The sequence below is a fragment of the Chiloscyllium punctatum genome, chromosome 8 (assembly GCF_047496795.1).
Source record: "Chiloscyllium punctatum isolate Juve2018m chromosome 8, sChiPun1.3, whole genome shotgun sequence".
NCBI lineage: Eukaryota > Metazoa > Chordata > Chondrichthyes > Orectolobiformes > Hemiscylliidae > Chiloscyllium > Chiloscyllium punctatum.
The window spans coordinates 117,837,630-117,860,958 of record NC_092746.1 but is presented as its reverse complement, the minus strand read 5'-3'; the positions used below and the strand labels follow the sequence as shown (position 1 = coordinate 117,860,958).

The 23,329-nt window shown below is 42.0% G+C and overlaps 1 protein-coding gene across 3 annotated transcripts in view; it reads left to right on the top strand.

The window, feature by feature from the left end:
- Positions 1–1,597: 1,597 nt before the first annotated feature.
- LOC140480839 (meiosis-specific coiled-coil domain-containing protein MEIOC-like) overlaps positions 1,598–23,329 on the top strand; it is an 81,144-nt gene continuing 59,412 nt past the window's right edge. Inside the window, exons 1-3 of one of the 3 annotated variants that reach the window (XM_072576308.1) lie at positions 1,598–2,029; positions 11,582–11,698; positions 11,797–11,861. The gene's annotated coding sequence lies outside the window, so the exon portion shown is untranslated. Of the gene's footprint in view, positions 2,030–11,581; positions 11,699–11,726; positions 11,862–23,329 lie in introns of those variants that run through there. The other 2 variants (XM_072576309.1, XM_072576307.1) reach the window with 2 other exon arrangements.

Genomic DNA, 23,329 nt, shown 5'->3' with positions numbered 1-23,329 from the left:
TCTCCAAAATGGCCTTGCCATTGAATATGAAAAGGCAATAGTTAAACATGGATTATTTCAGTATCTGAGGGATTGCAAATGGTGGTGAACATGTGCATTCATTGGTGAACATCACAATATGGGATAATGTATGGAATATGGCCAATATAACTTGCAGTTTTCTGATGACATTCACAATAGTATTTGCACCATTATCATTCTGAGAACTTCAGTACTCTTATGTTCTGTCCAACTGACTTGCTCCGTCCACCACTAGAAACACATTTCATAATTTAAGTCTTTGGATGGTTACTTTTCTCAAGTCCAATCCTCACCTCTCATATAAGACATCACAGATGTGACAATTTCTTCCGCAAGGTCTCCACTGCTGAACAGCACCTCATATTTGAGAGATTATGATGAATGGAAGGATCATTGGACTCGAAACGTTAGCTTTGATTTCTTTTCACAGATTCTTAGACCTGCTGAGCTTTTCCAGCAACTTCTTTATGTGTTCCTGATTTACAGCAGCTGCAGTTCTTACGGTTTTTATGATGAATGGTTTATTTACTTGTACTAATTTGAAAGGCTAAAAGTAGATGAAAAGCATTGCATTAGGCAGCAGATGGAACAAAATAAATCAAGAAGGTTGCTTTGCCACACCTTGAGGGCAGTTAGGGATGAGCAACAAATACTGCCCCTGTCCAGGGCAACCTACATCCCGTAAAAATAAATTTATTTTACAATGACTTTCCAGTCTACTCTCCCTTCGTACCAGATTGGGATAGGGCAAGACTTCCCAAAGCTGGATCCCAAATTGGATCCTGCTGCGTTGAGGCAGCAATGGCTGCCATGAGACAGGTTTGTATTCCTGTGCCCCTGCTCTCATAGGCAACCTTCCTGCACCCCTCTCAGTTCTTGCTGAGGGGCTGCAACAATGCTCAAGTCTCCAAATGGAGTGGGGCAAAACGTTTGGGAAGCACCAGGATGGTGGAGGTTGGCTGGGTGAAGCTGAGTTGCCAAGCACCCAGTGCCTCCATCAATAACTGGGGTGGGAGGAACAGAATGATAGAACTGAGGGTAAAGGAGGTGAAGAATGAAAGGGTTGGGGCCGGGGTGGCGGGAGCGTAGGTCGGTGGGTTCACCAATTGGGGAAAGGAACAAGCCCAACGCCAACAGACGGGGCGCATTCTATTAGATTGATGGTGGGGGAGGTCGCACGTGACGCCGCTCGCGTCGGAGCCGTTGACATGCTGTTTGTTGCTGCCGCGCGGGCTGAGCGCGGGAAGGCGCGTGGCGGGCGAGGTGTCGGTTGGTGGCAGTTAAAAGCGCGAGCGTCAGAGAGAGCCATCAGAGCGCTCCGCGATGGTGACGGGTGAGGGTTGTCAACCTGCTGCTCTCTACTCCGGGGAGAAACAAACCGTTTAAGTCAGTGTTGTCGGTGAGGGCGACCTCTTATTCTTGAAAAACATGGGCGAACACACAAAATAACGATATCGCTGGTAGCCAGCGTTCTGTTGGCACCATTACATGAGAGGCATTGAGCACTTTTTTTATATATACATCAGTGTTGGCTTATCGTTCAAAGTTATGAGGATCGGTTGATTGCCTTTGGTGGACGATCTCTAGGAGCTCCAGTACTTGGTAAGGGTTTCTTTCTGTACTTTTCCGCTGGGAAATTTTCACAGGAGCTGCACAATGAATGCAGCCCATGGCCATATGAACAAAACAAAATATTTACCAGTTTTCCTTTGATAAGTCGGTAAAGGCATATTGATTCATGATGAGATGTATTTTCTATCTTGGTAGGGGGAAGATCGGTTGAACAGCAAGCAAGAGAAGCAGGTTTGGCTGTGTACAGTTTTGGAGCTCTGGTTTGGAAACTGCTCTGAAATATTTTATTGTTCATTCAAACTTTTACAGAGCCATAACAACGTCAGGCTGTCAATGTGCCCAACTGGGGTGAAGCTCCAGATCCCACCAGGAACGGTTTGTGTGAAGAATTGAGCTGGCCGGCGTTGAAATTGCTTGAGGGTGGTACCCTTTTTAGGTGTGTAAGGGACTTGGCTGCCCAAGCTGTCCTCCAGGTGTGATCTGACTAGGGTTTGGTGCAACATTTCTGATCCTGCAGCCGAAGAGTGACCAGAGTTATGTCTCACAAAACCCAACATTTTGGTTGCCTTGGAGGCTGTATATTGATTTCGCATGTTCTGCTTGGAAATTATAGTTGGGTGCTTCAAATGATCAAAAATATTTAACCAGCTTTCTTCTTCTGGGGGGATTGCTTGACACTGGGTCACAAAATAAGACTATGTGGCTTGCCACAGTTAATGATCTATTCACATAGATGCCCTAGGTTTCTCTGCTCCTCCTCCACGTCTGTTAGAACGATACCCTTTATTTTATACTGTCTATGGTCTTTGTCCCAAAGTGGATCATCTGAAACTTCTCCACATTATGCTTCATCTGCCACCTGTTTGCCTACTCCACTAACTTGTCAATATCTTTTTGAAGTACTGCACTATCCTCAATTTACAATTCTTCCAACTTTTGTGTTGTCTGCAAAGTTTGAAATTATCCCCTGTGCAACAAGATCTAGATCATGTAAATATATATCAGGAAAAGCATAAGTGCCAATACAGTACGGTAAAATCTCCAGCTTGAAAAATATCCACTAACCATGATTCTTATAATGTCATAGAGATGTACAGCATGGAAACAGACCCTTCGGTCCAACTCATCCATGCCGACCAGATATCCCCCCAACCCAATCTAGTCCCACCGGCCTCACCCGACCCATATCCCTCCAAATCCTTCCTATTCATATACCCATCAGGTGCCTCTTAAATGTTGCAATTGTACCAGCCTCCACCACTTCCTCTGCCAGTTCATCCCATACATGTACCACCCTCTGTGTGAAAACATTGCCTCTTAGGTGTCTTTTATATCTTTCTCCTCTCACCCTAAACCTATGCCCTCTACCTCTGGACTACCCAACCCTAGGGAAAAGACTTTGTCTATTTATCCTATCCATGCCCCTCATAATTTTGTAAACCTCTATAAGGTCACCCCTCAGCCTCCGACGCTCCAGGGAAGACAGCCCCAGCCTGTTCTGCCTCTCCCTGTAGCTAAGATCCTCCAACCCTGCCAACATCCTTGTAAATCTTTCCTGCACCCTTTCAAGTTTTACAACATCTTTCCGATAGGAAGGAGACCAGAATTGCATGCAATATTCCAATAGTGGCCTAATCAATGTCCTGTACAGCTGCAACATGACCTCCCAACTCCTGTACTCAATACTCTTGACCAATAAAGGAAAGCATACCAAACGTCGCCTTCACTATCCTATCTACCAGCGACTCCACTTTCAACGAGCTATGAACCTGCACTCCAAGGTCTCTTTGTTCAGCAACACTCCCGAGGACCTTACCATTAAGTGTATAAGTCCTACTAAGATTTGCTTTCCCAAAATGCAGCACCTCACATTTATCTGAATTAAACTTCATCTGCCACTTCTCAGCCTATTAGCCCATCTGGTCCAGATCCTGTTGTAATCTGAGGTAACCCTCTTTGCTGTCCACGACACCTCCAATTTTGGTGTCATCTGCAAACTTACTAGCTGTACCTCTTATGCTCACATCCACATCATTTATGTAAATGACAAAAAGTAGAGGGCCCAGCACCGATCCTTGTGGCACTCCACTGGTCACAGGCCTCCAGTCTGAAAAACAACCCACCACCACCCTCTGTCTTCTACCTTTGAGCCAGTTCTATATCCAAATGGCTAGTTCTCCCTGTATTCCATGAGATTAAACCTTGCTAATCAGTCTCCCATGGGGAACCTTGTCGAACGCCTTACTGAAGTCCATATAGATCACATCTACTGCTCTGCCATCATCAATCTTCTTTGTTACTTTAAAAAACTCAATCAAGCTTGTGAGACATGATTTGCCACGCACTAAGCCATGTTGACTATCCCTAATCAGTCCTTGCCTTTCCAAATACATAGAACAATACAGCACAGAACAGGCCCTTCGGCCCACGATGTTGTGTCGAACTTCTATCCTAGATTAAGCACCCATCCATGTACCTATCCAAATGCCACTTAAAGATCGCCAATGATTCTGACTCTACCACACCCACGGGCAGCGCATTCCATGCCCCCACCACTCTCTGGGTAAAGAACCCACCCCTGACATCTCAACCTATCCTCATACGACCTATTCTCCATTCCAGGCAACATCCTGGTAAATCTTCTCTGCACCCTCTCCAAAACTTCCACATCTTTCCTAAAGTGAGGCGACCAGTACTGCACACAGTACTCCAACTGTGGCCTAACCAAAGTCCTGTACAGCTGCAACATCACTTCACAACTCTTGAATTCAATCCCTCTGCTAATGAACGATAATACACCATAGGCCTTCTTACAAACTCTATCCACCTGAGTGGCAACTTTCAAAGATCTATGTACATAGACCCCAAGATCCCTCTGTACCTCCACCTGACTAAGAACCCTACCATTAACCCTGTATTCCGCATTCTTATTTGTTCTTCCAAAATGGACAACCTCACACTTGGCAGGGATGAACTCCATCTGCCACTCCTCAGCCCAGCTCTGCATCATATCTAAGTCCCTTTGCAAATGACAAATGCCCTCCTCACTGTCCACAACTCCACCTATCTTCGTATCATCTGCAAATTTACTGACCCAATGTATATCCTGTCCCTCAGGATTCCCTCCAACAACTTGCCCACCACCAAGGTCAGGCTCACCAGTCTATAGTTCCCTGGCTTGTCTTTACCGCCCTTCTTAAAGAGTGGTAACACGTTTTCCAACCTCCAGTCTTCCGGCACCTCACCTGTGACTATCGATGATACAAATATCTCAGCAAGAGGCCCAGCAATCACATATCTAGCTTCCCACAGTGTTCTCGGGTACACCTGATCAGGTCCAGGGGATTTATCCACCTTTAACCGTTTCAAGACATCCAGCACTTCCTCCTCTGTAATGTGGACATCTTGCAAGATGTCACCATCTATTTCCCTACAGTCTATATCTTCCATATCCTTGTCCACAGTAAATACTGATGCAAAATATTCATTTAGTATCTCTCCCATTTTCTGTGGCTACACACAAAGGCCGCTTTGTTGATCTTTGAGGGGCCCTATTCTCTCCCTAGTTACTCTTTTGTCCTCAATATATTTGTAAAAACCCTTTGGATTCTCCTTAATTCTATTTGCCAAAGCTATCTCATGTTCCCATTTTGCCCTCCTGATTTCCCTCTTAAGTATACTCCTACTCTTCTGAGGATTCACTCGATCTATCCTGTCTATACCTGACATATTCTTCCTTCTTTTTCTTAACCAAACCCTCAATTTCTTTAGTCACCCAGCATTCCCTATACCTACCAGCCTTCCCTTTCACCCTGACGAGAATATACTTTCTCTTGATTCTTGTTATCTCATTTCTGAAGGCTTCCCATTTTCCAGCCGTCCCTTTACCTGCGAACATCTGCCTCCAATCAGCTTTTGAAAGTTCTTGCCTAATACCATAAAAATTGGCCTTGCTCCAATATAGAACTTCAACTTTTAGATCTAGTCTATCCTTTTCCATCACTATTTTAAAACGAATAGAATTATGGGCGCTGGCCCCAAATTGCTCCCCCACTGTCACCACAGTCATCTGCCCTGACTTATTTCCCAAGAGTAGGTCACGTTTTGCACATTCTCTAGTCGGTACAAATCAGAATCAGAAAATTGTCTTGTACACACTTAAGAAATTCCCCTCTCTCTAAACCTTTAACACTGTGGCAGTCCCAGTCGATGTTTGGAAAGTTAAAATCCCCTACCATAACTACCCTATTATTCTTACAGATAGCTGAGATCTTTTAACAAGTTTGTTTCTCAATTTTCCTCTGACTATTAGGGGGTCTATAATACAATCCCAATAAGGTGATCATCCCTTTCTTATTTCTCAGTTCCACCCAAATAACTTCCCTGGATGTATTTCCAGGAATATCCTCCCTGAGTACAGCTGTAATGCTATCCCTTATCAAAAATGCCACTCCCCCTCTTCTTGCCTCCCTTTCTATCCTTCCTGCAGCATAAGCTGCCGGTCTTGCCCATCCTTGAGCCATGTTTCTGTAATTGTTATAATATCCCAGTCCCATGTTCCTAACCATGCCCTGAGTTCATCTGCCTTCCCTGTTAGGTTCCTTGCATTGAAATAAATGCAGTTTAATTTATTAGTCCTACCTTGTCCCTTCTGAAGGCTTCCTTTTTCCAGCCGTCCCTTTACCTGCGAACATCTGCCCCCAATCAGCTTTTGAAAGTTCTTGCGTAATACTATCAAAGTTGGTCTTTCTCTCATTTAAAACTTCAACTTTTAGATCTGGTCTATCCTTTTCCATCACTATTTTAAAACTAATAGAATTATGATCGGTGGCTGCAAAGTGCTCCCTCACTGACACCTCAGTCACTTTCCCTGCCTTGTTTCCCAAGAATAGGTCACGTTTTGCACCCTCTCTAGGAGGTACATCCACATACTGAAGTTTATCATTACTCTTATTCCCTCAGATATTACACACCGCTGTCACTATGTGTCAGGGAATGAAAATTAGACTGGTGCCAGTAAAACGGACTGCTTTATCCTAAATGGTTTCAAATATCTAGAGTGTCGTTAGAGATATCCAGACAAATAGACAGTCTCCTATCACATTTCTGATTTGTGCCTTGTAGATGTTGAAAAAGCTTTGAGCATCGAGGTGAGTTATCTACTGCAGAATGTCCATCCTCTTATCTGCTGTTGTTATCATGGTATTTATAATGGCTTATATAATTCAGTTTTTGGATAACAGTAGTGCTGTTGAAAGTCAAAGGATGATGGTTGGTTCCCCTCTTGTTGGAAATCGTCATTTTTTAGTACTTTTGTGATATAAATATTACTTGTCACTTAATAAGGCAAGACTGGATGATGTCCAAGTCTTGCTACATTTTTACATGGGCTGATTCAGTATCTAAGAAGTCATGAATGGGACTGAACATTGAGTAATCAGCAGCAAATACCCATACTTATGACTTTACAATGGAGAGATGGTCATTGAAGATGGTCAGGCTTTGGACATTATCCTGAGGAACCCTTGCAGTGATGCCTTGTGGCTGAGACGACTGACTTCCGACAAGCACTACTTTCTTCTTTCATGCTAGGAATGTCTCCAACTAGCAATGGGTTTTCTTTGATTCCCATTAACTCCAATTTTACTAGGGCTTCTCATTAACACACACGCTAGAAATGTCTCCAACTGCACACACACATTTGAGTCCACATTTGGACATACCTGAGGTCAGAATCCGTGTGGTCCTGGCAGAACCCATTTGATAATGCTTTTGGCAACAAATACCACCATTTGCTATATAAAGATTGAAGTTCCATAAGACCTTTACAGTATTGAAAGTTACATGGACAACACCATTTATAAGTTGGAATGGAGTTGTCCATGTAACTTTCAATATTGGCTGCAAACCCCATTAAGTCTCATGGCATTGGGTCAAGTATGGACAATCATACAGTGCAAGGTAAAAACAATGAGGTAAAAACAATGACTGCAGATGCTGAAAATCAAATACTAGATTAGTGGTGCTGGAAGAGCACAGCAGTTCAGGCAGCATCCAACGAGCAGCGAAATCAACGTTTCGGGCAAAAGCCCTTCATCAGGAATAAAGGGAGTGAGCCTGGAGCATGGAGAGATAAGCTAGAGGAGGGTGGGGGTGGGGAGAGAGTAGCACAGAGTACAATGGGTGAGTGGGGGAGGAGATGAAGGTGATAGGTCAAGGTAACCCTCTCCTCCTTGACCTATCACCAATCATACAGTGCAGTCTATACTGCCAAAAATAGGCTACTACCAACACTAGTCCCACTTTTCCAAACTAGGCCTATAGTCTTGAATGGTTTAATACTTCAAGTACTTTTTAAAGGTTATCAGGTTTCCCACCTCCACTACCATCCCAGGCTGTGCATTTCAAACACCCATCATCCTCAAATCCCCTCTGAACATATTGCCTTTAAAAATGATGCCCCCTTGTTATTGAGACTTTTTAACTAAAGGGAACAGCTGCTTTCCTTTCACTGTGTCTATACCCCTCATAATCTTATAGACTTCTATCAGGTCCCTGCTTCTAACTTCTCTACTCCAAAGAAAACAACTCAAGCTTAAACAACATCTCATTATAGCTGAAATGTTCTATCCAAGGCAATAACTTGTTGAATCTTCTTTGCACTGGGACCAGTGCAATTGCATCTTTCCTACAGTGTAATGACCAGAAATACACAGTACTCCAGCGCAGCCTCATCAAAAGTTTTTTTTTAACCAAAGCTCTAACATTACCTCCCTGCTCGGTGGAGCTCAAATGTCCACCTTCTTCCTCGACTGAGGACTCCCCGCAACCATGACTGACGGTGCCCTTAGCCATGTCTGATGCTTTTTCCTCATTTCTGCCCTCACCCCTTCACTTCTCTCCTACAATGACAATAGGGTCCCAATAGTTCTCATTTACTAAGCCACCAGCCTCTGCATCCAAAGGATCATTACTTTCTTCAACTCCAGCCAAACATCTCACTTCACTCTTTTGTCAGTATTCTGTAGGGACTGTTACCGATCCATTCCCAATGTGTCCCCACACTTCAGCACCATTTTCTCCTGCCATATCTGTCTATTTACTTCCTCCATCCTCACAATTCCAAGATGCCAGACCAGAAGATATAGGAGCAGATACAGGACCATTCGGTCCACTGAGTCCACTCCACTATTCAATCATGACAAAACACTCAAGAAGCTTGACAAATTCAATTTTGAAAACCTGGTTGGCATGTGCTGCGTGACTCTGATACCATCCATGACAAAGCAGCCCTTTTGATTGTTTTTGACAGATATAATGCCATTCACTCCCTTCACTAATGCACAGTAGCAGGAGTGTTTATCGCCTACAAGATGCACTGAATACATTCATTAAAGCTCTTTAAATTGCACCTTCCAAGCCCACAACCACTATCATGTAGAAGGACAAGGGCATTAGGAACAGTAAATCCCCCTCCAACCCATTTACCCTTCTGACTTAGAAATCTATTGTCATTTCTTCACTGTTGCTAGGTCAAAATTCTGGCACTCTCCCTAACAACGTTGTGGGTTTTCCTACATTAAATTGAGAGCAGTGGTTCAAGATGGCAGCTCATCACCACTTTCTCAGAAGCATTTAGGAATGGACAAAAGTGCTTACCCAGTCAACAAAGACCATAACTTCTGAATGACTTTTCTTTATGAATCAATTGTTACCCAGATACTAGCGCCGAAAAGCATTTAAAAAACAAACCTGTTTAAAAATAACAACAAAAACAATTTCTATGGCACTTTTAACACAAATAAATCAAGACTCTTCAAGAGCAATACCAGACAAATTTGACGCTTGAGTAACTTGGCCAAAAGCTTTTGTCAAAGAGATGTGTTTGAAGGAAGAATGAGAACAAGGCAAGGGATTTTTACTTGGAGGAACAGTCTCTGCATTATTTCCTACACCGAGGTGGCAAAACCAAAATCCTGTATATAATTTCCTAATTTGAACACATTTCCCATCCCTGTTCTATATGGAATAAACAATTTGAAAGCTCAGCATTTTTTAAAAAAAGAAATATTAAATTTTTGTTAACAACAGCCTCTGAACTGAATTGATATCTCAGGAAAACAACCTTTATACGCATTTCCTTGAAAAGTTTCTTAAATGATAAAATGTTACTTTCCCTTCAAGTATTAGGCTTGTGTAATCTTTCTCACGCCCCTATATACATTAACAGTAAGTACATTAGACAGTATCCATTTCTCAAAAACTTCATTCTCTGGTTTAACACTTTTTAAAGATTAGGTAATCATTCCTACCAACGCCTCGAACTTAATTTTCAATTTATGATAAATTGCTTTTACATGGCTTATGGCAGTGAAAACACGACACAGCGCGTGGTGATGGCTTAGTGCACGATGTTAATATGAACGTGCAGATGTAGGTGCACTTTCATTAAAACTCAGGATATATTATGGCCTTCTAAGAAAATCTGTGTAAATCCCAATGAATATTGCGCATGCTCAATAATATTAACAACGCAGATTGAATTTGTGTGATGACGCCGGCGAGAGGAACGTTCACATGCGCGATTTGGCACTGGCAGTTTTACTAAAACTATTGTGATACGGTGTGTGCAAGAACAAACAGCGTTGATAAGGCACACTCCCATTTACATTTATTTTGCACTTTTAAAAAAAACCTGAATCTAGAGGTTATACTCCAAAATGCATACATCAAGTATCATACTGCATATGTACAGTATATGCCACATTGATTTACTATAAGAATTATAGATTGTTATATTATTTACATACTCTTATGCCATCCCAGTAACAGATTATATGGGATCTCTTGATCTTTATTTACGAAATTCTATAAAATATCCTGCAAATGTAGCAGTTTTTACATTGATTACGAAGCAGGATTTAAATGGAATCATCCTTGGGTGCCTCTTGAGTATTTCGTTGTTATAGAATTTCGCTTACCATTTATATCCTTTATAATTTATAGTAGATGGTTTTTCTACGTTGTTTGTATCCTTGAGTGAAAATGTAGCTGGATTGCTCCTTTTCTATTGTAGCTCATTATGGTGGTACTTCCATGCATTTAAAAGGCATCTGGATGGGTATATGAATAGGAAGGATTTGGAGGGATATGAGCCAGGTGCTGGCAGATGAGACAAGATTGGGTTGGGATATCTGGTCGGCATGGACGAGTTGGACCGAAGGGTCTGTTTCCATGCTGTATATAACTATTACTCTTCTGACAAATGTCGTTCGTGGGCATACAACATTTATGAATATATTTCAAAATTGAGTTGTCTTATAGTGGGAAGACTTTGGCATATGTAGCAATTAATTTTCGGCTTTTCGGTGATTTTGTTATGAATGCAGATCCTTCAAATCAAGTTCAGGACATTTCAGTTTTGGATATAATTACATGTATGTAAATAATTCAATATTTCCTCGAGTGCGACGAATAATCTATTCGAATCTGTAGATAGAATATGCTGCTATCTAGGATTCTGCATATATGTTAATCACAATGTTAAATCAGCATCCCTGCCATATTTATGGTTAATAATCGCCAATGACCTGTTTTTGGATAGAGAACTCGAGATTGTGTTACATTTATTTTAATTAGCAAGGCTATTCCATACTGTAAATAGATTCCGATATCCTATTTTTTCTGGATATTTTAACTTTGAAGGACGATAACAATAAATTTATAGATTAACAAGACTGAGTGACCACTGAGAAAACTAAGAACACCAATGTCTGAGATGAAATCGAAAAATACTGTAAACACTCGACTGTTCGGTATGGTTCTAATAGGTCATCGATCTGAAACATTAACCTACCTTCCTGTTTCCATATATGCTGGTTAGGTTGCTGCGAATTTGCAACATTTTATATTTCAGTTAAAAATGCCCTGGTAATTTCTGCCTTGATTGTCATTTTGCACTTCATGTGTAATATCTGCCTATTCTAAGGTCGACGTTGGATGCAATGTGAGTGATCGATTTTCATTCCTGAATATTTTTCTTGGAAAACTGAATCCCACTGGTCGGTGAACAAAGACGTCATTGTACAGGAAGGAAAATGTGAAGGTTGATAATCTATTTCCTGTTATTTGTACGGTTGAAAGTGCGTTTCCTGTTAGCAACCCAGAAGGTGTAGAATTAATGGCGTTCCGTTTCCTCGGCAGGATGCGCAAGTTGATGTAACGATTGTGAAAAGATGTGATGACCTAACTGCTACTGATCGCGTCTCGTGAGTATAAACCATTTGCTGAAACGATAATTAGATTTTTCTCTCGCTTCTTAGCAGGCAAGGGATTGGTCTGCACAGTATAGATTACGTAACATCGCCATAAATATGAGTGCGATCATTTTAGCATTTTTGGGCGGTGCTTAACAGTTTGGGCCCGCAATCTCAATTTCAGTGTACATTTGTACAGCACTTTCATGGACTTGATTTGCAGTTTACTAGCCAGCAAATGTGGAATGACAAAATGACAAAAGATCTTTCGCATTCCAATTGGCCTAACTACTTGTATGTGCCAAGCAACTTGTTGCAAACAAAAAAGCTGCGTTTATAATCATTTTTGCAGGAAATGAATACCCTGCAAACTGTATTTAAACTGTAATAATCTTTGACGCCTTTTTACGTCTCGTGTTGAATATATGTCGAGTACAAATGGGAAATAAAGTTATGCACCTGTTAACTCAGTCAACTTAGGGGGAGGGAAATAATTGGTGAAAAACAGCTTGTAATGCAGTACATGTCAGGACTGCAGTGTAGCCTAATTCATTCAGAGCAACTAAACATGCAGGTTATGTGAAAAACAAATCAACCATCGGTTACATGCAAGTCTTCATTTAAAAAACCTCAGGCGAACTGGTGAATGATAAGTGATTATGTTCCATGATCATCATCATACACATTAAGTAGTTGGAACAGTAGAATGTAGTTGATAAGATGGGAACATCCTTTTTTTAAAAACAAAAACAGAAAGTGCTGGAGAAACTCAGCATGTCTGACAGCATCTGTAGAAGGAAAAACAGTTAATGTTTCAAACCCAGTGAACAAAAGGTGAGCAATTTTTTTTTGTTCTTTGTTTTTATCTCTTTTAAACATATTTTACTGTTTAATGTAATCTTGGCTTTTCTTATCGAGTCATAAGAGCCTGCAGCACATAAAAAGGCCCTTTGAGTCTGTGCTGGTCAAAAACTATGTCTAATTATTCTAATCCTACTTTCCAGCATTTGGCCGACAACCTTGACATTACACATGCACATCTAAAGACTACTTAAATGTTGACATTTTCTGTCTCTTCTATCCTTACATGAAGTGAGTTTCTATACCACAGTTTAATTTTACCTACCCATATTCTAAACTTGCTGATACCATTACACAACAAAAATCTTACTAATGTTACTCTTGCAAATTTCAATTGATCCACATCTGTAGCATTTTAAAGGATGTTGCAGATTTCTGTTCATTTGAGTGAAAAGGAATAGTTTCCACATACTGAATCAGAAAATTTTCTTGTACACACTTAACAAATTCCTCTCCATTTAAATCCTTAACACTTTGGCAGTCCCAGTCTATGTTTGGAAAGTTAATACCCCCTACTATAACCACCCTATTATTCTTATAGATAGCTGAGATCTTCTAACAAGTTTGTTTCTCAATTTCCCTCTGACTATTAGGGGGTCTATAATACAATCCCAATAAGGTGATCATCCCTTTCTTATTTCTCAGTTCCACCCAGATAACTTCCGTGGATGTATTTCCAGGAATATCCTCCCTGAGTACAGCTGTAATGCTATCCCTTATCAAAAATGCTACTCCCCCTCCTCTCTCGCCTCCCTTTCTATCCTTCCTGTGGCATTTGTATCCTGGAACATTAAGCTGCCAATCCTGCCCATCCCTGAGCCATGTTTCTGTAATTGCTATATCGCAGTCCCATGTTCCTAACCATGCCTGAGTTCATTTGCCTTCCCTGTTAGGCTCCTTGCACTGAAATAAATGCAGTTTAATTTATTAGTCCTACCTTGGCCCTGACTGTTTGACTTGCTGCTGTTCTCAGCTGTACCAGTCTTAGATTGATCTCTTTCCTCACTATCTCCCTGGGTCCCTTACTAGTTTAAATCCTCTCAAGCAGTTCCAGCAAATAAACCTTCGCAGAGTTCCAGGGAAGTGGAAGAGAGGATTAGCAAAATTATTCTGGGTAGGAGTGAAAGGAACAGGATGGTCATTATGGGGGACTTTAATTTCCCCAACATTGACTGGAAATGCTATAACGTTAGTACGTCAGATGAATCAGTTTTTGTCCAATGTGTACAGGAGGGTTTCCTGACACAGAATATCGAAGGGCTGACAAGAGGGGAGGCCACACTGGATCTGGTGCTTGGTAATGAACCAGGCCAGGTGTTTGATTTAGTTGTAGGTGAGCATTTTGGAGAGAGTGACCATAATTCAGTTACATTTAGTTTAGCGATGGAAGGGGATAGATACATGCCACAGGTCATGAGTTATCGATGGGGCAGGGGCAATTATAATGCAATTAGGCAGGAATTAGGATGCATAGAATGGGGTAGCAAAATGCAGAGGATGCAGACAATGGAAATGTGGAGCTGGTTTAAGGAACAGATATTGCGTGTCCTTTATAGGTATGTCTCTGCCAGGCAGGGAGGAAGTGAACCATGGTTTACAACAGAAATTACATCTCTTATTGCAAAGAAGAAGAAAACTTGTGTGTTGATGAGGCAAGATGGTTCAGATGAGGCGATGGAGAGTTACAGATCAGCGAGGAAGGATTTAAAGAGAGAGTTAAGAAGAGCAAAGAGAGGACATGAGCAGTCTTTAGCAAATAGAATAAAGGAGAACCCTAAAGCTTTCTATAGGTATGTGAGGAATAAAAGGATGATTAGGGTAGGAATAGGGCCAATCAAAGACAGAGGTGGAAAGTTGAGTGTGGACCCTGTGGAGATCGGAGAGGTGCTAAACGAAAACCTTTCATCAGTTTTCACTTAGGAAAAGGAGAATATTGTAGAGGTGAAGAATGAGGTACGAGATATTAGACGAGAAAGGATCGAGGTTAGTTACAAACAGGTATTATCAATTCTAGAAGGAGTGAAAGTAGACAAGTCCCCTGGGCCGGATGGGATTTATCCGAGGATCCTCTGGGAAGCTAGGGAGGAGATAGCAGAGCCTTTGGCTTTGATATTTGAGTCATCATTGTCTACGGGTTTGGTACCAGAGGACTGGAGGATTGCAAATGTTGCACCCTTGTTCAAGAAGGGCAGTAGAGATGACTCAGAATTATAGACCAGTGAGCCTTACTCCTGTTGTAGGAGAGGTTTTAGAAAGGATTATAACAGATAAGATTTGTAATCATCTAGCAAGCAACAATTTGATTTCAGATAGTCAACATGGTTTCGTCAAGTGCAGGTCGTGTCTCACAAACCTCACTGAGTTTTTTGAGAAGGTGACCAAACATGTAGATGAGGGTAGGGCAGTTGACGTGGTACACACGGACTTCAGTAAAGCGTTTGACACGGTTCCACATGGTAGGGTGTTGGAGAAAATGTAGAGGCATGGAATTGAGGATGATTCAGCAGTTTGGGTTAGAAACTGGCTTTCTAAAAGTGGTGGTTGATGGAAAATATTCAGCCTGGAGTCTAGTTACTAGTGGTGTGCCACAAGGATCTGTTTTGGGACCAATGCTGTTTGTCATTTTTATAAATGACTTAGACGCAGGCATAGGTGAATGGATTAGTAAATTTGCAGACGACACTAAAGTCGGTGGAGTAGTGGGCAATGTGGAGGAATGTTACAGTTTGCAGGAGGACTTGGATAAACTGCAGAATTGGGCTGAGAGGTGGCAAATGGAGTTCAATGCACGTAAATGTGAGATGGTGCACTTTCGGAAGAATAACAGAAAGGCAGATATGGGGTCAATGGAAAGTTTCTTGGTAGTGTGGATGTGCAGAGGGATCTTGGAGTCCATGTACATAGATCCCTGAAAGTTGCCACCCAGGTGGATAGTGCTGTTAAGAAGGCATACGGTGTGTTAGGTTTCATTTGTTGAGGGATTGAGTTCCGGAGCCGAAATATCATGCTGCAACTATACAAAACGCTGGTGCGGCCACACTTGGAATATTGTGTACAGTTCTGGTCCCCATATTTCGGGAAGGATGTGGAAGCATTGGAAAAGGTGCAGAGGAGATTTACCAGGATGTTGCTTGGTCTGGAAGGAAGGTCTTGTGAGGAAAGGCTGAGAGACTTGGGTTTGTTCTCATTGGAAAGAAGGCTAAGAGGGGATTTGATAGAGACATACAAGATGATCAGAGAATTAGATAGGATGAACAGTGAAAGTTTTTTTCTTAGGATGATGACGTCAGTGTGTTTATGAGGGGGCATAACTACAAATTGAAGGGTGATAGATTTAAGACAGATGCCAGAGGCAGGTTCTTTACGCAGAGAGCTGTAAAGGTGTAGAATGCCCTACCTGCTCATGTAGTCAACTCAGCCACATTAGGGAGATCTAAACAATCCTTAGATAAGCACATGGATGATTTTGGGATAGTGTAGCGGAACGAGCTGACAATAGTTCACAGGTCGGCACAACATCGAGGGCCGAAGGGCCTGTTCTGCGCTGTATTGTTCTATGTTCTAAATCTCCCGGCCCATATATTAGTCCCCTTCCAACTTAGGGGCAAACCGTCCTTGTACAGGTCACTTCTACCCCAAAAGAGATTGCAATGATCCAAAAATGTGAATCCTTCTCCCATACACGAGCTCCTCAGCCATGCATTTATCTGCTCTATAGTCCTATTCCTGCCCTCATTAGCTCGTAGCACCAGGAGTAATCTAGACCTCCTTTTTAAATTTCTGCCTAACTCTCTGTAATCTACCTTCAGAATCTCAACCTTTTCCCTTCCTATGTCGTTGGTTCCAATGTGGACAATGACCTCTTGTTGGTCCCTCTCCTCCTTGAGAATACAATGCACCCTATCTGAGACATCCTTGATCCTGGCACCAGGGAAGCACACACCATTCTGATTTTTCACTGCTGGCCACAGAAACGTCTGTCTGTACCTTGGACTAGAGAGTCCCAAGCGCAATCGATCTCTTGGAACCCGACATACCCCTCATAGCATTAGAACTAGTCTCAATACCAGAAACTTGGCTGTTCATGCTATGTTCCCCTGAGAATCCATCAGCCCCTACATTTTCCAAAACAGCATACTTGTTTGAAATGGGGATAGCCACAGAAGGCTGTCTACCTCTCTTACCTTTCCTGGAGTTAACCCATCTATGTGACTGTATCCGAGACTTTTCCCCCTTCCTATAACTGCCATCCATCACATACTGTTGCTGTACCTACTCTTGGGAAATGAGGCAGGGCAGGTGACTGAGGTGTGAGTGGGGGAGCACTTTGGGGCCAGTGACCATAATTCTATTAGATTTAAAATAGTGATGGAAAAGGATAGACCGGATCGAAAAGTTGAAATTCTAAATTGGAGAAAGGCCAATTTTGACGGTATTAGGCAAGAACTTTCAAAAGCTGATTGAGGGCAGACGTTCGCAGGTAAAGGGACAACTGGAAAACGGGAAGCCTTCAGAAATGAGTTAACAAGAATCCAGAGAAAGTACATTTCTGTTAAGGTGAAAGGAAAGGCTGGTAGGTATAGGGAATGCTGGATGACTAAAGAAATTGAGGGTTTGGTTAAGAAGAAGAAGGAAGCTATAGACAGGATAGATCGAGTGAATCCTTAGAGTATAAAGGAAGTAGGAGTATACTTATGAGGGAAATTAGGAGGGGGAAAAGGGGACATGAGATAGCTTTGGCAAATAGATTTAAGGAGAATCCAAAGGGATTTTACAAATGCATTAAGGACAAAGGGTAATTAGGGAAAGAATAGACCTCCCCCAAAGATCAGCAAGGCAGCCTTTCTGTGGAGCCGCAGAAAATGGGGGAGATACTAAACTAGAACTTTGCATCAGTATTTACTGTGGAAAAGAATATGGAAGATATAGACTGTAGGGAAATAGATGATGACACCTTGCAAAATGTCCATATTACAGAGGAGGAAGTGCTGGATGTCTTGAAATGCATAAAGGTGGATAAATCCCCAGGACCTGATCAGGTGTACCCTAGAACTCTGTGGGAAGCTAGAGAAGTGATTGCTGGGCCTCTTGCTGAGATATTTGTATTATCGATAGTCACAGGTGAGGTGCCAGAAGACTGGAGGTTGGCTAACGTGATGCCACTGTTTAAGGAAGATGGTAAGGACAAGCCAGGGAACTATAGACCAGTGAGCATAGTGTCGTTGATGGGCAAGTTGTTGGAAGGAGTCCTGAGGGACAGGATGTACGTATATTTGGAAAGGCAAGGACTGACTGGGGATAATCGACACGGCTTTGTGCGTGGGAAATCATGTCTCACAAACTTGTTTGAGTTTTTTGAAGAAGTACCAAAGAGGATAGATGAGGGCAGAGCGGTAGATGTGATCTATATGGACTTCAGTAAGGCGTTTGACAAGGTTCCCCATGGGAGACTGGTTCGCAAGGTTAGATCTCACGGAGTACAGGGAGAACTAGCCATTTGGATACAAAACTGGCTCAAAGGTAGAAGACAGAGAGTGGTGGTGGAGGGCTGTTTTTCAGACTGGAGGCCTGTGACCAGTGGACTGCCACAAGGATCGGGTCCTCTACCTTTTGTCATTTACATAAGTGATGTGGATGTGAGCATAAGAGGTGTAGTTAGTAAGTTTGCAGATGACATCAAAATTGGAGGTGAAGTGGACAGTGAAGAAGGCTACCTCTGATTACAACAGGATCTTCATTAGATGGGCTAATGGGCCAAGAAGTGGCTGATGGAGTTTAATTCAGATAAATGCGAGGTGCTGCACTTTGGGAAAGCAAATCTTAGCAGGACTTATACACTTAATGGTAAGGTTCTAGAAAGTGTTGCTGAACAAAGAGATGTTGGAGTGCAGGTTCACAGCTCCTTGAAAGTGGAGTAACCAGGTAGATAGGATAGTGAGGAAGGCGTTTGGTATGCTTTCTTTTATCAGTCAGAGTATTGAGTACAGGAATTTGGAGATCACGTTGCGGCTGTACAGGGCATTGGTTAGGCCACTGTTGGAATATTGTGTGCGATTCTGGTCTACTTCCTATCGGAAAGATTTTGTGAAACTTGAAAGGGTTCAGAAAAGATTTACAAGGAGATTGTCAGGTTTGGAGGATTTGAGCTATAGGGGAGGCTGAACAGGCTGGGGCCGTTTTCCCTGGAGCGTCGGAGGCTGAGGGGTGACCTTATAGAGCTTTACAAAATTATGAGGGGCATGGATAGGATAAATAGACAAAGTCGTTTCCCTGTGGTGGGGGAGTCCAGAACTAGAGGGCATAGGGTTAGGGTGAGAGGAGAAAGATATAAAAGGGACCCAAGGGCAACTTTTTCACGCAGAGGGTGGTACTTGTATGGAATGAGCTGCAAGAGGAAGTGGTGGAGGCTGGTACAATTGCAACATTGAAAAGGCATTTGGCTGGGTATATGAATAGGAAGGGTTTGGAGGGATATGGGCCGGGTGCTAGCAGGTGGGACTAGTTTGGGTTGGGATATCTAGTCGGCATGGACAGGTTGGACTGTCGGGTCTGTTTCCATGATGTACATCTCTATGACTGTAATCGTAGTAAAAATGTGTCCTCTTGGATCATGTTTTCCCCACCAAAGGAAATAATTTGTGTCTACCCTGTCAAAGTCTTTATCATTTTGAACACCTCAAGTGGATTAACCTCAGCCTCCTAATCACAAGGAATAAGTTAATGCAACGTTTACCCCTAATTTATTCATCAGTATAATTTTGGTGAATTTGAACTCCATTCTTTCCTGAAATTTAGTTATCCAAAACTGAATCTCCATTTGCCAAATATTACCGATGAAACAAAATATGCTGGAAATATTTAGCAGGTCACGTATAATTTATGTAGGGAACAAAATTTGTTTCATGTTTATATATCTGACATATCAGCAGTGTTTCACTGAAGCAGGGATGCCTAACCATTTCACGTGAAGGTTCAGTTCTTGTCTTGTGAATCAGGGGAGAGGAGGTGGTAACATCAGTAAGCATGGATTTCAAAGGAGAAAATCCTAAGCAGTAAATTGATCAACCTGCATTTACTTCCTTCTGTATTATTGTTAAGGTACCTATTTGAGACGGCTCAGGGAATCCCTCCCCGATGGACTCGACCTGTCAGCCTCTCTTGGTTTGTCCTGGAGATCATACTCTGTGGTTGTCTGGAATATAAAACGCTTTCAGACAGTTTAGTTTAAATTATTACCTTTGTTTACCAATGGTATCAATGTTAAACCATAACATAGATACCTACAAGCCAGGCTTGAGCTAAGGTTCTAAAACCATTAGCAGAGTCATAGCGCTAGCTCTTAGAGTCATACTCATAAGAGCTTCTTAGTAGGCTACTCTCCTTATTGCTGCAAACAAGCTGTCTTTATACAGAAATTGGTATTAAAATTACAAAAACACCACATGTCTTTAATCAGATAAGCAGCAATAAAATGGCAAAAGTTAGCAGAGGAAGAGAAACTCATTGACGGGTCTGAGTACGCTTGACTAATTGAGCTGCACGTACATCAAAGTGGGAACCCTGATCAAGCCAGGCCAAATGGTCAATTGCTTTCCCTTTTAACTGTATATCATAACAAGAGACTAGTCTAAACTATGTGAAAAAGGTCATGAGGTAACCTTGCTCAGCTAACATGCCTGATATTATTGTCCGACAAAATGGCTTTTTCTTTTAAAATAATCTTAGATTCCCAAAATGCAAATTAAATTCATAACATTCCAAGATATCGAGCTCCAAGGAACAACACACACATTCAATCCATGACAAGCAAGTGTACACTCAAGTCAGACCATAAAGCTTTCCATCAGCTTCTGTCCTGTCTCTTTTATTTTCTCTCTTTCTCTCTCTCTCTCTCTGACACATTATACACACATGACCATCTTTCAACTTTCTTACTATGTCAGTTTCAGCCTTTGTGTTTTCCTAACTTGTAAGCGTAATGAGACATTCACCTTCCAGAACAGTCAAGATTATGGAGCTGAACTTCATAAAATCAAATCTGCTCAGTGTGGTATACATGAAAACTTATCAGGATTGTTGTATTACGTGTATTTTCCACTAGTAATTATTAAATTACAAGTTCTTTTCCTCTTGAGTATGAGTTTTGTCAAGAGTTTTCAATATAACCCAGAAATGTAGTTATCCAACATCCCACTGTGCAATATGCGCCTCCAGCCTCTGGGGTGGGAAGGAAGTACTGCCACACATTCCACAAGTGAACAAATGTCGTCACGTATTTTACACTGATCCATTGACACTAAGAATAGATGTTCTTCATTTTACTGAAAATTGTCTGCCCCCACCCCCCCACCCCCATGTGGTCAGATACTTTCCCGCATCTCCTTAGCAGATGTGTAAGGCTACCAGCTTTCTTATTATACTGGTTTGTTGGTAGTATTTCATGGGGGTGTTGACAGTATGTGGAGCATGACCCTCTCACCCACTTTGCTCTAAAGTAAATCACTCACTCACCCATCCTCGACACCCTTCCAGTCAGTTAATTATTTTTCAAACCTTTTATCCAGTTGCCATATAATTTCCCTGTTTGCTAATGAAGGCGAACATAAATTACTAAGTAAGCTTGCTACTGCTTGCATATTAATTATGAAAATACAAAGACATGTATTGGGACGGCATGGTGGCTCAGTGTTTAGCACTGCTGCCTCACAGCGCCAGGGACTCAGGTTCGACTCCAGCCTTGAATGACTGTCTCTGTGGAGTTTGCGCATTCTCCCTGTATCAGCGTGGGTTTCCTCCGGGTGCTCCAGTTTCCTCCCATAGTCCAAAAGATGTGCAGGTTAGGTGAATTAGCCATGCTAAATTGCCCATAGTGTTAGATGCATTAGTTAGAGGGAAATGGGTCTGGGTGGGTCACTCTTCGGAGGGTTGGTGTGAACTTGTTGGGCTGAAGGACCTGTTTCCATGCTGTAGAGAACCTAATCTAATCTCATCTAATCACTCACTTCTCAGTTCATCAGTTAATCAGCCAGTCGCATCCATCTAGCCCACCTTCATGTACCTATATACCCAAACCTTTTTCTCTGTCTCACTCTCTCTCTCAATCAATCAATCAATCACTTACTCAGTCACATCCTTTCAGTCAGTCACTCACTCTCTGGTAACTTACTCATTTTTCTCAGTTACACTCACTCACTCCCATTCCTCCCGCCATCACTCACTTGTCCAACCTGCCAACACTCACTCAGTCACTCAACCACCCAGCTCCCCAGTCAGTTACTCACCCAGTCACTCAACCCTCCAGTTAGTTAGTCATTCATACCCTAATCACTCACTCACCCAGACAGTCCCTTATTCAATCATTCACCCACTCACTCTTGTCACTGTGAGTCATTCACTTACTCCCACCCAGGACCCCCTCCCCCATTTCATGTGAGCTGATGTACAGACCTGCTCTATACACTATGTCAGACAGTAACTGAATATTTCCTTCTATAAAAACTAAAAATGCTGTATTCTCGATATCATCTCACAAGGGCAGTGCAACTGAAGCAACTTTTGATTTCCATGCCCCCCACAGATAAAAGGCAAATATTTGATGAGCTTATTTATTATGTTTTCTATCTGTGCATTGCTGTTAGTAATTTGTGGAAACGTAAACCTTTTTTATACTCCACAACTCCAAAGGACTTGTTTTTCTCAAACCCAAAATGATTGACCTAATATTTCTTCAACTTTTAACTCCTTTTCCTTAGTTTTGTTATTGCATAGTCTTGTTGATGTCTGAAGCAATCTTCTACCGCAAAACTTATTGTGTCTTCGAATGTTGTATAATTTAGCACTTGAATATATTGGTCTGTACATCTTGACCAGTTAAATTTATGACAGCTCTGTAATTAAACCTTGCCTATATCATGGCAGTCTATTCACCATTGTACGAATCAGAGTTCATTGAACTTATAAACTGCACCATTGCATTTAGATTTAACGACAATATGCATGCACAAATACTTGGGATTGCCATAGCAGACGCTATGGAAATGTATTTAATCAGAGAGTCATAGAGATGTACAGCACGGAAACAGACCCTTCAGTCCAACTCGTCCATGCTCACCAGATAACCCAACCTAATCGAGTCCCATTTGCCAGCACTTGGCCCATATCCCTCTAAACCCTTCCTGTTCATATACCCATCCAGATGCCTTTTAAATAATGCATTGTACCAGTCTTCACCGCTTCCTCTGGCAGCTCATTCCATACAAGTACCACCCTCGGCATGACTAAGTTGACCCTTAGGTCCCTTTTGTATATCTTTCCCCGCTCACCCTAATCCTATGCCCTCTAGTTCTGGACTCTCCCACTCCAGGCAAAAAAAAACTTTATCTATTTACTCTATCCATGCCCCTCATGATTTTATAAACCTCTATAAGGTCATCCCTCAGCCTTGGACACTCCAGGGAAAATAGCTCCAGCCTCTTCAGCCTCCCCCTATAGCTGAAATTCTCCAAGTCTGGCAACAACCTTGTAAATCTTTTCTGAAATCTTTCAAGCTTCACAACATCCATCCTTCTTCACTATCCTATTTACTTGTGACTCCACTTTCAAGGAGCTATGAACCTGCA